Here is a 14,981-nt window from a genome sequence, read left to right as displayed (position 1 = left end):
TCAGATCTGCAAGGCCTGGGAGATTTCAGCTGAGTTTGTAGAGTGTAATTTAATTTCAATTTTAAGAGAGGTCAAAGGTCTAGTTAACACACATTTGATGGAATAAAGACTACAGTTCATTTCATCTGAACCTCACATACAGGAATGTTGCTTGTGGGATGTTTGCTTACTTCTTTGTAAAGAAGTTAGTGGGCTCAGATTGAATTTCACAGTGGATACTTTTCCTGAAACTATTTCACTGATCTTTCTGAAACTTGAGTGGTGGTTATAAATATCTGATGGAGAGAGTTCCGCAGTCACAGACCTGTTAGCATTTCCACGGGTGGTTATCACAAACAGGCTGCTCATCAGTTTTCCATTGTTCTTATTAAGGGGATTCAAATATTTCACTTTTAGATTTCTTGGCTAATTATCTCTGTCAACACCCTCATAAAGTTCATGTGGCTTTATAATTGCATTGATTTGCTAAAGAATTTTCCACAATTTTGATTTTCCTTTTTAAAAAGATTTTTTTAAAAGATGGACACAATATCTTTATTTATTTTACTTATTTATTTTTTATGTGGTGCTGAGGATCGAACCCAGTGCCTCACATATGTGAGGCAAGCACTCTACCTCTGAGCCCTGCCACAATTTTGATTTTCTATGAATGTTAAAGCTGTGGTTTTAAAAAAAAAATACCTGAAAAGTTATCAAGCCAAGCTCTTCTGTGGGAAAGCCAACTAATTAATTTATTAGATCATTTGCTAATGCTGACCATTCAAGGAAAAAGATTTGCCAATTTCCCTTTGAATCATTGTAGTATTTATTTAAAATATCAGTATTTTCCCTTCAGGCAACTAGCTCTTTGTGAATATTGTTTAACTGCCCATACTGTGTAAGACTGAGCTGCTGAATGGAAGGGTGGGCAGAAAGCAATGGGGGTTAGTTATAAAGAGAAATAGGGGTGATGGTCTGTGTCACTGGCTGATTTCAGATTCTATTGTCAGACAGACTGGTTTGAACCCTAGTTCTACTACTTACTACTCTGTCATGTGGTCATTGCTAATTTATTTAATCATCATAAGTTTTAATAAAAGGCTTAATAAAATCCACCTTCCAGAATAGAATAGGAGCATAAATTCTGAATTATGTGCATGTGGTTGAGATAAGCCAGGCAAAGGGAATAGAATGAGAAATGACTTGAAAGCCACCAGGGATGAGAGAAAGGAAAGAGAAAAGATATGGTAAAAACCTTAGGCTATAGTGAAAGTGAACAGCAAGCAATTTCCAGGGAAGGTTTCAAGGGCCTTTTGTATTCTGAAGACCTTTATTTAGGTAACCATCAACTTTCTTGTCAGGGACGGTTTGTTCTAGTTCTTTCCTCCTAATCATCACCTTCTAACCCTTTAATCATCATCTCATCATCTTATCCCTTTGTAGTTTTCTATTTCTCTCTCTGGTTGTAGATACTAGGAATTTGCACAGTAGTGGGTAGGCTGAGAATAAGAGTGACATTATTCATGCTCCTCCCTTCTCTTCCTGACTTGTCAAGAGAAGCAAAAATGGGCAGTAGAGCACAGTTTAAATATAAGCGTCTTAACATATGCTATTCCCCAAGCATGCAACAAGGGAGGGGTATAATTGCAAACAGTTTGGGAGTACCTACTGTGTGCTAGGCATTGTTTTGTGTGTTTCATATGTATTCACTATCAATGTCACAGCAACTCAGTCTATTGGTACTAATTTATTCTCCCTCTATAGAACAAAGCACAGGGCATCATATAGCATGTCCAAAGTTGCCGAACTAGCAAGTGACAGACCCAGAAGATGAACCTGGCTTCAACAAAGGCACTTACCACTACTGTGATATGCTACTGCACACTAGATGAAGGCAACAGGTCTTGAATACTGGAAAAAGAATTTGGAAAATACATAGGTGTGTATTTTATAGACTAGGGGATGAATGAGAATGAATATTCTAAAGACAAGGTACCGTGGCAAATAAAAGATTGGAGGTGAGATGAGCCAGTGGTCTCTGTCACACTGGTGGAATGGAAAAATAAGATGGGATTGAAGAATTGAAGCCAAATTATTTCTCAAAATATCACATTATAGTTTCTTATGAAGAAACACTGGTAGGATAGACTATATAGCGAACTACTGGATTTTCAGAGCTAAGAAACGTGATGGGAAGTGGATAGATGGGAAGAATGGATATTATGACTATACCTGAGAGGGTGAGGCCCAAGCAAAGAAGGCCGGATCAAAGCAATATAACTGTTAGGAGATACTTTGGGTTAAACAATGTAGTCAAGTCTTCTATGGCTTTGGGTCTAGTGGTTTGGGGAGAAAGTGTAGATGCCTTTACAATTAGAATTTTGAGTCAGAAATCACTCTGGAAACAATTCAGTTCAATTCACTTAAGCGACGGGTCAAGAAAAAGAAACAACCAAGAGATTATCTCAGGTAACAGCTAAATGTGTGGGAGGCAGGAGTAGAATCCTGCTTTTCTGGTCTCAGTCTAGTGAGTTTCTAATTATGTTGAACTTTTATAGTTTGGTGGACACTTGGTAGAACTTATAACATTGCCTCGGTACATGGACATCACTGATGACATTTCTTGCAATTTTGACCAGATATTGTGCTAAAACGGGAAATGAGAAGTAAAACCATTTTTGGTGAAACTTTTTTTGCGTCATTTTTGAATGGGAAAGGGAGAAGTAGATCTAAACGATGACTTTGCACTTACAATTCCTTTGAATGTAGGAAAGGAATGTTACTTTTAAATTTTGTTCTTGGAGATTAGCAGATCTGGATAATTACTGATTGAAATTGTTGTTATTTTTTTTTGAAACTGGTTATTTTTAAGGAAGAACATTTTTCTTCTCATTTCCAGAGATTCAGAACTCTAGATATTATGCTTATGATTTCATTAATAATAAGTATTATCATTATTTACCAAGAAAGTATACATCATTCATTTTTTATTAAGAGAATGTTAATAATTTACTTACATGCTGATAAATTCTTATAAAACCTCTGTTGGATTTCTGATACATTTTTATCTTCTGAGATAGTTAGGTAGAGTCAAAGGGTTACAGTGTATAATACTGGTGCTTTCCTTCTGCATAGAAACTTAAGGGTTTAAAGCACTTCATAATTGAATATTTATTTCTCATTTAATTGAAGTTCCAAGTTCCTTGTCTAAAACAAATCAAGACATGGTAATTCATTTCACATGAAGGTCTCCTTTCAGAGAATGTTGGTGGGAATTTGAGGGCACTGTTTAGTTCTTTCTTTTTAATTTTATTTGTTCTAATTAGGTATACGTGACAGTAGAATGCACTTTGACACATCACACATAAATGGAGTATAATTTCTCATTCTTCTGGTTGTACATGATGTAAAATCACACCAATCATGTAGTCATATATGTACAAAGGGTAATAATGTCAGATTCATTCTACTACCCTTCCTACCCCTATACCTGTCCCCCCGCCTTCATTACCCTCTATCTAATCCAAAGTAACTCTTATTCTTCCCTACCCCTTCACCTTCTTGTGAATTAGCATCTGCCTATCACAGAAAATCTTTGGCCTTTGTTTTTTTGGGATTGGCTTATTTTGCATAGCATGATATTCTTCAGTTCCATTCACTTACCAGCAAATGCCATAATTTCATTCTTCTTTAAGGTTGATTAATATTTCATTGTGTATATATACCATATTTTCTTTATCCATTCATCTATTAAAGGACACCTAGGTTGGTTCCATAGTTTAGCTATTGTGAGTTGATCTGCTATAAACATTGATGTGGCTGCATCACTGTAGTATGCTCATTTTAAATCCTTTGGGTATTAACCAAGGAGTGGGATATCTGGGTCAAGTGGTGGTTCTATTCCAAGTTTTCTGAGGAATCTCCATACAGCTTTCCATAATGGTTGCACCAATTTGCAGGTCCCACCAGCAATGTATGAGTGTACCTTGGAAATCCACATGTTACAGAATGAAATTAAACCCCTATCTCTCACCCTGCATGAAACTCACTCAAAGTGAAGCAAAGACTTAAGCGCTAGAACAGAGATCCTGTGCCTAATAGAAGAAAATGTTGGCCCAAATCTTCATCATGTTGACTTAGGACATGACTTCCTTAACAAGACTCCTAAAGTGCAAGTAAAATCAAGAATCAATAAATGGGATGGACTCAAAGTAAAAAGTTTCCTCTCAGCAAAGGAAACAATCAATAATGCAAGAAGAAAGCCTACAGATTGGGAGAAAATCTTTACCACATGCACCTCTGATAAAGCATTAATCTCTAGGATATATAAAGAACTCAAAAAGTTTAACACCAAAAAAAAAAAAAAAAAAAACAAATAACCCAATCAATAAATGGGCTAAGGAACTGAACAGATACTTTGCAGAAGAAGAAATACAATAATGAACTGTTTTTTCTTTATGGGGGGAGAAACTCATCTTTTCTGAACTTCATAAAGTTGAACATGAAAACATTCATTTTGCCATCTAAATTCTTTTTTTAAAGTTTGTTTATTGGTGCATATTAATTATACAGAATAGGGGGTTTCATTGTGGCAAAGTGAATATATGTGGCAAATGCATATAAGTAATTTGGTCAATATTACTCTTAATGTCTTCCCTAACCCTCCCTTCTTCTCTCCCCTTTTTCTCCTAATAGTTTCTCTTGTACTTTCATAACATCCCCCTTTCCCCTCTGGCTTCCACATGTTAAGGGAAAACACTTGATACTTGTCTTTATATGTCTGGCTTACTTTGCTTCACATGATGCTCTTCAGTTCCATCATTTTCCTGCAAATTACAAAATTTCATTCTTTTTTAGGTTGAATAAAACTCCATTTGGGGGTATATATGCACTCTTGTAGGAATGTAACTTAGTATATCTGCTATGGAAATCAGTATGGCTGTTCCTCAAAAAACTAAAAATTGAACTACCATATGATTCAGCTAAACCAGTCCTGGTATTTTTCCTAAGGAATTAAAGTTAACATACCTATGGATACATGGATATCTGTGTTGATCACAGCATAATTCACAATAATTAAGTTATAGAGTCAGCCTAGATGTCTGTCAACCGGTAAATAGATAAAGAAAACATGGTCTTAATAAAACCAGGAGAGCTACAAAATTGATTTTATGTTTAAGTAAAATGAATTACTTTTCCTAACCATTGAGCAAAATCTCTCTGTTCTATACTAAAATGAAATCTATCATAGCCCAGTCCTCTTGCTGTTTGATCTCTCTCTCTCTCTCTCTCTCTCTCTCTCTCTCTCTCTTTCTCTCTCTCTCTCTCTCTCTCTCTCTCTCTCAAAGCAGTTTTTAATAAAGGGAATTGTTTTCTCATTATGCAAAATTATTTAAAATTAGAGGGGAAAAACAAAGCAAAATAAGATTATAGCAATTGTCATGTAAATTTTTATGAAAAGATTTAAACTTCTGAACCTCCTAAAAATAGAATAAGAACAATCCCTCAAAGCTAGGACAGGACTTATTTCCAATACTAAACCTGATATATGTGGATAACCCTTTTCCCTTGAAAGCCTCAGTCAAGCAAACCAAGTGCTTCTTATGGATGCATCTTAAAAGAAAAGAGTACTCCTTTGGAAACATTCATTTGAGAATTATTTAACTTAGATTTAAACCCTATTATTTTTGCAGTACACACATATTTGGAAGTAATTTTTAGGATTAATCTGGATTTATCATTTTCTTAATTAGAGGGTTTCTTACAATTTTATAATCAGTGTTGGGTTAAAAAAAAGATTTGTGGATAGCTTAAGTAAAGAAGCTTCCCTAAATGAGTGGTGAAATATTAGCTTCTACATGATGGAAGGCTTGTTCATAGATATATATGATGCAAAAAAGTATCCTCACTAAATGTGAAACATTCTCTTTTAGAGTATCGGCAATGCTGAGTAGGTATCCTTAAATACTATATTTTTTATGAAAAAAAAATTTTGAATAAAAGGAAGCAAAATGAATAAAAGTGACAATACATTTTTTTCTTTTAAAGTACTTATGGAGTGGCTGTAGCTTTTTCACACATGGGTGGAGAGAGTATGAGATGGCACCAGAGGACTTGCCAAGCTAAAACAGTTTTCCAAGTTCATCTTGAGTTTCTTGAACTTCTCTCATATGGGTTTCTGAGATACAATGTAACCTATGTTCTAGAAGAGAGAAAGAAGTTAAGTGTTTTCTGTTCTGCTTATTATAGTCAGTAACTTTGATTTTAAGTTCCCCACTATGGGCTCATATTTTTAGGAGGATTTGGAGAGAGGTGCAATCAGATATTGGAGAGGGAAGAGCTTCTTGGGGACAGGTTTCATTCTTCCTAGAAAAATTCAGAGAGTAGTCATTCCAGTATGGGACAACATAACAGCAACTACAAGGGTCCCAAGGACCAGGGAGCAAGGAAAGAATACTGAAGTGTGACTGCAGTAAGAAGCCAGGGGGTAGTGGGTGTCCTCAATGCTAAAAGAGAAGCCACTGAGGGAACTGGCAATGTGGCTTGTAATGCCACTGACCCTGTGGCCATTTAGCTAAACTAGTTGCTGTCCTTAGCAGGCAGGGGAGCAAGGGAAGCTTAGAGAAGGGACATGGAACTCAAATATACCTATGGCCAAAAAGGCAACAGCAGGCAAATTATTTTCTACAGTTAAGAATGATGTGCTTTCAAAGTTTGATGTTTAATGTAAGTTTTTTGTTAAAAGAAATCTCCTATCAGATTAAGGAAATTACTGTATATTCCTTCTTTGTTAAGAGTGTTTTTCTATCATGAATGGATGTTGAATTTTATCATATTATGGGTTTTTCCGCTATCTTTTGAGATGTTATATGTTTTTTTTCTCTTTGTTTTGTCCTCCTATAAATTGTTTAATTTTATTAATACATTCACATATTAAATTTTTTTATTTTCTCAAAGAAAAAAAAAAGAATGGCGTGCTTTATTTTGGATGTATAATTCCAAGTCATTAGTCATTGAGCAAAGTCAGAGGGAGACTGGAAACGACAAGAAGATAATGATCTTTTAAAAAATATTTAGTTGTTGATAGACCTTTATTTATTTATTTATTTATTTATATGCGTTGCTGAGAAACAAACCCAGTGCCTCACACATGCCAGGCAAGTGCACCACTGCTGAGCTACAGCCCCAGCAAAAGATAATGAATGTGTTTGTCTAGTTTACCATTGACTTTCTTCCATTAAAAAAACATATGTAGTCAATAAATATTTGCTTAATAAGTGAGTTAATTGTCATAGACCAATCTGGAATCCTGGAAGGGGAATTAATGAATTCAGATAAAAAAAAAAATAAACCCCTACAGCAGAATTGAGACCTGCCTATAGCCAGCATGATTAAAGATCTCCTAATCCCCAGGAAAGATAAATTATAGTTCAACAAGACAGTGCCTGTATGAAACCTACGTAATAGGCCTAAATTAAGATTTTTATGAAGCAGGCCATAGTTTACCATTAAAATATTTGGGATGCTTTTCACTGATTTATTTTTCCCCCTAAAGACCATATTTAAAGATTTTTGGCGGGGGGGTTCTGAAAGTCAAACACTGAATCAGGTTTGGCCCTAAGTGATTATCTAGAAATCATTCCATAAATGACACAATAGTGCTTTCTATCCATGCAGCATCAGTCAGGAGCAGTGGTATGGAGGGCATCCTTGCAGCATTAACATTGCAGTGATGCCCTGGTGGGCACTGACCTAGATTTGGATCAGATACAGTGACAGTCCTACGAGGGTCTCCATAACTTCTCTGTCCCTCTGCCTTTCATGTCTTCACTATGAGCAGTCCCCTGATACACAGTTACATTTCCCAGTGAGTTCCACCTTAGTTTATGGATCTGTCTCTATGTCAACTCCTCTCTGTGCCCATGACTCTAAACCCCAGCATTCTCACAATAACTCTCTCACCCAAGCACTAGTCTCATATTTTCTGCTGTCTTCAGTAACACACATTTTGGTATTGTCCATTCTAGCTACCCAGTTACAAAAGCTCAGAGTTATTTTTTACTTCTTTTCCCTGTTATCATCCCAAGTGCAGTAGATTCAATGTCTCTCAGGTGTTTATTCTTTCCATCTGATGGTTGATTCAGTGAAGTCACTTCTGAACTGGTCACCCTGCCTTCTGGATTGATTTTTTTCCAGACATATTGTGGCCAGATTTCTCTTCCTAAATTACCACTTTACCATATTTCTCCCCTATTCAAAAACTCCTGTGGCTTCCTGCTATCCTCCTTCAATCTTGCCTTTGAGAACATACATGGTCTGATTTCCTAAGCAATCTGATACGTACCCTTCTGGCACAAGCAGCCTGCTTTTCATTCCCTGAATTCTAGAAATAATTTATTTTGAATGTTGAGTTTTTACTCATGTTATTTTTCATTTGGAAAGTCCTTCCTTGCCAGAGTCCCAGTCAAATCTTACCACTTCCTTAAAGACTTAGAAAAAAATGCTGTATTTTTTAATCTCCTACTTTCTAAATATACTGTTGCACTTGCAACCTACATTATTCTTTTTGGCCATTCAAAGTATGACTTAACTATTATATGCTTAGTACATCTTCTTAATTGTACACACTTTAAAAACAATGGCTGTATATTTATCTCTTCATATACATTTTAGTTCTCAGTCTGGTGCTGTACGTTACCAAGGAACTCAATAAAAATAAATTAACACAATGAATACAGTGATGGTTTAATGGAAAGCAACCTCATGTGAGGCTATATATTTTGAATTTGGTTTTTAGTTCTGTTGCTCTGTAGACAAGCAAAAATGAGAAAGTCACTATCCCTCACTTGGTTCTCAAATTTTAGTACTTTTAAAGAATCACCTGGATGTTTTATTCAATGGACATAGAATGACCTCATCACACAGTGAAGTCTGAACAACTGAAAAGACACCCACAATTCTGTTCGACAACTATTAAAACTGGGGATTGAGTAACTATTCCATCTATTTTTGTATAGTTTTAAAAAATTTCCTGGTGAAAGGTAATAGTAATAACCATCTAGGAACACTAGTTAAAATGCAGCAGTTCTGATTTATTAGATTCCTGTATATCTCCCCAATATCTGATTTAGTGGTTTAAGCTAAGTTTCAGGAATCTTGTTTTTACAGCTACTCTGTTATAAACATTGTTGAAATTTCTGAACTTTCCTCCTACACTATGAAATCAGGACACAACATTTACTCTGCAAGTCTGTTGTAAGCAAAATAAGATGTGTCAAAACATGTAGGTCAGTCCGTAGCTCATAATTTGATGGATACCTAATACATCTATAAAATAACAGAATAGTGGACCCTATTGTGGGGACTCCAGCTTGAATACATGGCCGGTGACTATTTATTCTGGAAGATGAATTTAGACAACCGAGGCTAAGAATGAAAAAGAATAAAAGAAGGGAAAGAATTTGATTAAGAGTAGTAGTGACACTTCCTCTCTTTTCCATGCTCAGTTAAGTGGTTTGATCCCTTCTTGGAATGAACTGAAGTGATATTTAATTTAAAAAGCGCAGAGATAACAAATTGCCAATAACAGGTCTTTCATGGATGGTCTCACTAGACTAGGGACGAATCTAATTTTGAACAGCTGGAAGGGCTTGTCTCTTTCATACAAATCACATAAAGTTCAGACATTCTAGAGAAAATCACTCTGAAAAACAAACCACGCCTCCCATAAGTGAAGTATGATTTAGGATGATTGTAAAAAGAATTCTGAGACTTCTATAAAGCATACTTTTGTTTTAGATCACATTTTATTTGCTTATAGTAACTTTAAACACCATGAATGCACTAAATATTTTATTTTCCTTAGCACTTTTTAAATGAATTTAGTTTTTAGTTGGGTGAATTGTTCGTTATATTTGTTTCTTGCCCGTGGAACAAATAAACACTCTTCACTCTTCCTTCACTCTTTATATTCTCCTCCTTATGTTCTTTCCTAGTTTTAGAGAGAACCTTTTAAGTAAGGCAAAATCTAGTAATGAGACAAACTATGAACAAAAATGGTGAATTAATGTGAAAACTCTTTGTGCTTAAACTTAGAAGGAGTATCATCCATAGTGACAGGTCTGACACCAGTCATTCATTCATTCATTCAATTCAATAAGTATTTGCTGTGCTCTTGGAAATTCCCAGAAGAAGTAAACACTGTTTCCTCAATGATTCCTCTTAATGCCAATAACAACAAGGCAGGTAGAAAATGATACCTGTAGGGATGAGTGGGTGCTGTTGGTGGTGAGGCAAGGGTTAGCGTTACATCAGGAAAGGTCCTCCTGAGGAGGAAGCCTTTTACCGGGGCTTGCAGGAGTCTAAAGCAGACAGAGGAGCTGCTCTAGCCTGACTCAGCTCTCCCAAACATGCATAGCATGCACTTGCTGCAGATATGCCACGTTTTGTGGCGATGGAGCACAGCAAGGTTTACGTGGCTGATGTGGGAACTGAGTCCACTGACAACTTGTACTGAACAGCTGCCCTAATTTGCCACACTACGTAACTTGAATGAGATGCCTGTTTAGTTTTTAATCCTGTTGCAAATTTACCACTGCTTAGCTCATTTCAGAAAGACCTTTTGAAAAGCAGCACTCAAAGCTTGGATTTCCTCCAGTTTATCTGCAGAGTATGAGAATATTGTGGGGGAACTTTTGGGTAGAGTGAAGACCAATCAGACATACAGGATGTCTTTAAACCCATCACTCTTTTGGATCAGTTTCTCCAAACAGCAAAAATATTGCTTTAAATTCAGAGAAATAGAAAGGAGTGGTTAAACCAAACTTCCAAAGTAATTAAATTATTGTAAAAATATTTTTGGAATTATTTTTCAAAAGACTCTTTGCTTCATTGATAGTAGTTTCTGACCCTTTGGAGATGAAGAATATTTTTAAAAATCAATAATGACATTATGGCTACCTTCATATATACTCAATGAGACATTATTAAAAAATAGTGGAGCTTTTAATCTTTGTCTATGAAAGATATAAAGAACATTAGAAAAACAGTTTTAAGTAGATATCTGCCATAAAATGTCAAAACCAATATAGTAGCAAAGAAAACCTTCCTGACTATCCTTATTTGAGCACCAGAAAAGACCTACTGGCTGTGAGTCAGCTGTCTTTCTCCTTTTCACTTTCACCAAAAACTAAACTGTTGGCTTCAGCAGAGGAGACCACAGTTATCCATCATTCGCATGCACATCACAGCAAGCAGCTGTCAGGAGAAACTTCAGCCAGTCGCTACATCCTCCCAGACGCTTTCAAATAAGAGACTGATCAAAATGAAAGGCACTGCTAGACAGCCAGCAGCAAAATCTCATTTAGTTGGACTCCTGTAACTCAATTCCCCATAAGTGTGATGGAGATAGGCTGGGCAGCCAGAGAGCCTGCTCTGGGAGTATCGATCACCTGTGTTCTCCAGTGCCCTGTGGCAGTCTCTCTTGTGTGAGAGCTGAACCACTGACCTAAGTGCTGGAGGGGCTTGGGAGATTCCTTCCAATACTGGGAGGATGAGGGGCCTCATTGTAAATTGCCTAGATTAGTCAGAATTTTTAACATTTTGAAAGTTTTCCTCTAAGCACTATTAAGATAATGCTTAGAGGAAAAATGCTAAAAAATAAAATTGCATGTATTCAATGTGTATAATGTGATATTTTGATATATGTATACACTGTGAAATGATTAGATTAAATGAATGAACATGTCCATCACCTCACATATTTATTATTTTTTTGTAGTAAGAATATTTAAGGTCTACTATCATAGTAATTTTCAAGTACAGATTATTAATTTTAGTAGTCACCATGCTGTATGATAGGTCCCCAGAACTTATTCATCCTAACTGTAACTTGGTACCTGTTGTTGACCAACATCTTACCTTTTTTGGTCCACTGCTCCTGCTTGAGCTGCTGACAACCATTCTACTCTCTACTTCCAGGAGTTTAACTTGTAGAAATCACATGTAAGTAAGATCAATCAGTGTTTGTCTTTCCGAGAATGGATTATGTTGCTTAGCATAATGTCCTCTAGGTTCATCTAGACTGTCATAAGTGACAGGATTTCCTTCTTTTAATTAATTAATGAATTTCTTTGTTCTAATTTATTATACATGACAGCAGAATGCAATTCGATTCAGAATACACAAATGGAGCACAATTTTTTATATCTCTGGTTGTGCACAAAGTAGAGTCACACCATTTGTGTCTTCATACATGTACCTAGGGTAATGATGTCCCTCTCATTCCACCATGTTTTTTTTTAAAGGCTGAATTATATTCCATTGTAAGCAAACATACATATTTTCTTCATTCATCCATCCATTCATGGACGTTAGATATTGTTTCTATGCCTTGGCTCTTGTGAATAATGCTACAAAGAACATGGCACCTCCTTGACATACTGATTGAATTTCCTCTGGATATAGATCCAGAAGTGCGAATGCTGGATCATCATATAGTAATTCTTATTCTCCTTCTTCTTCTCTTTTTGCAGTGTTGGGATGAACCCAGGGCCCCCTGCATGCTAGGCAAGCACTCTACCACTGAGTCATATCCCAAGCTCAGTAGTTCCATTTTTAATGATTTGAGGAGTCCATACTGTTTTCTATAACAGCTGTATTAATTTATAATAATCTCACCAACAGTAAACAAGTGTTTCTATTTCTCCCCATCCTCACTGACACTTATCTTTTGTGTTTTTATAATAATCAATTCAACATGCTTGAGATGATAGCTTATTGTGGCTTTAATTTGCATATCCCTGATTCCTGGTGATCTTGAGCATTTTTGTTTTCATATACCTGCTGGCCATATGTTGTCTTCTTTAAAGAAATGTCTATTCATGTCTTTGCCTATTTTTAAGTTGGTCATTTTTTTAATTGTTATTAAGTTGTTTGAGTTCCTTAGGACATTTGGAGGTTTTAGTTAATGCTTTTAACTTTTTGCTACTTTAAAATCACATTACTATTAATATTTTTGTACTTTGACCCATCCTGGAAGTTCTTCCTGGTACTTGCACTTAGAATAATGTTTAAATAGACTCAAGGAAAGGGACACAATGTGGAAATGTTGGGGTTCTAGCAGATGTCAGCCTTCACTTACTGGTGTGTTTTCCAAATTTACAGCAGACCTCCTGCAAAAGGTATTTGTTCTGCCTCCTTAGCAATCCTTCCAGCTCAGTGCTTGTTCATAAGTCTATTCTCATTTCCACAGCCATAGTAGTTGACATTTAACACAGAAGATTCAGGGTGCTTAGTGTGTGTCATCTTTCATACCCTCATTTCATAGTGCTGACTAAATTTTTATGGAATTTACATAGAGTTCTGTTTTACTTTTACCCTATAACCCCATGTAAAATTTATAAGAATGGTTTTGCATTTTGGTAAATTAGATTTGATTGGCAGAATTTTCTTTTGCAAGGGGCAATAATTTTCCATTTTTATAATGACTGTTCTTTTTATATTGTATTGATCATTTTAATATATATAAGTTAATTATCCTATTTTCAAGTCTGCCGATTTCATGCTATTTTCTCTTTAAAATAATTTGAATTATTGTTCCTTCAGATTGATTATTTCCAGATTTATTTTTCTTTTTTACACTTTAATGCTATATTCTGATTTAAATATATCTGAATTGTACTTTCCGAGAACTGTCAGCAAGGAGAAAAAGAAAGTTAGCTAAACATGTGAGTTATTTCCTAAATGTAGGAAATTTATTTAAGAACAGCTTGAACATTATAGCCAAATTATAGCAAAACAATTTGAAAAGGGAGACTTCACTGTGTTTTTTGTTCTGATGATGCAGTTCTTTCAGTGTGGTATGGGTGTGCCTTTTTTTTTTTTTATTTGCATGTGCAGTAAAAACCAATTTTCGATTTTTCCAGGTAACCTAATGCCAAGATTGCAAAGTGGAGCATAAACATTCTGCAAAAGTATACAAATATGTGAGTGTCTATGTACATGTGCATGGGATTAACAAGGCATGTGTTATGATTTGGATGTGAGGTGTCTTCCAAAAGCTCACGTGTGTGAGACAATGCAAGGTTTGAGGAGAAATGATTGGGTTATAGTCTTAACCCAATCAGTGAATTAATCTCTGGTGGGATTAATTGAGTAGTAACTGGAGGCAGGTGGGGTCTCCCCTCCCCTCCCCTCCTCTCCCCTCCTCATGTGAGCTGCTTCCCTCCACTACACTCTTCTGCTGTGATATTCTGCCTTACCTTGATCCCTGAGGAATGTAGCTAGCCTTCTAGGGATGGAGAATTCTGAAACTGTGAGCCCCTGAGTAAATTTTTCCTTCTCTAAAATTGTTCTTGTTGGGTCCTTTAGTCATACCAGTGAAAAAGCTGACTAAAACAGCATATTAGGTTTCAATTCTGATGCTTTGTAGTTTTCTCATGTCCATTCCTAGAAAAACTTGTCAACCTTTATATTGAATTAATCTTGTGTTGTCATGATTCTGATGGTCAAAAGAAAACCACAGGTATTCTATAAAGCATAGCATTTCAAAATTTCATGTCAGTAGGAAACAAAACATGCAAAACAAAATGGTCACATCAGAAAAGAACAGAAAGAATGCTTACAGAAATGTTGAGAGACGCTTATGAATGGAACATTTTGGGGGCGGGTATTGGAAATTGAACTCAGGGCCAATCAACCACTGAGCCACATCCCCAGCCATATTTTGTATTTTATTTAGAGGTGGAGTCTCAATGAGTTGCTAAGTGCCTTGCTTTTGCTGAGGCTGGCTTTGAATTTGTGATTCTCCAGCCTTAGCTGACCTGCTGGTATTACGGGCGTGCGCCACTGTGCCCAGCTGAATGAACCATTTTAAGAATAAAGATGAAGAAATAAAACAAAAAAAAATCTGATTATTTTTCTGCTATTTGAATAGCCAGAAGTTTCACTTGTAATTTAAATATAATTTAAAACTGCACCTTATTAATGAGTTCACACAGGTG

Source organism: Marmota marmota, unplaced genomic scaffold, assembly GCF_001458135.2.
Source record: "Marmota marmota marmota unplaced genomic scaffold, marMar, whole genome shotgun sequence".
Taxonomy (NCBI): Eukaryota; Metazoa; Chordata; class Mammalia; order Rodentia; family Sciuridae; genus Marmota; species Marmota marmota.
The sequence above is the reverse complement of the archived record's forward strand: the minus strand, read 5'-3'. Positions refer to the sequence as shown.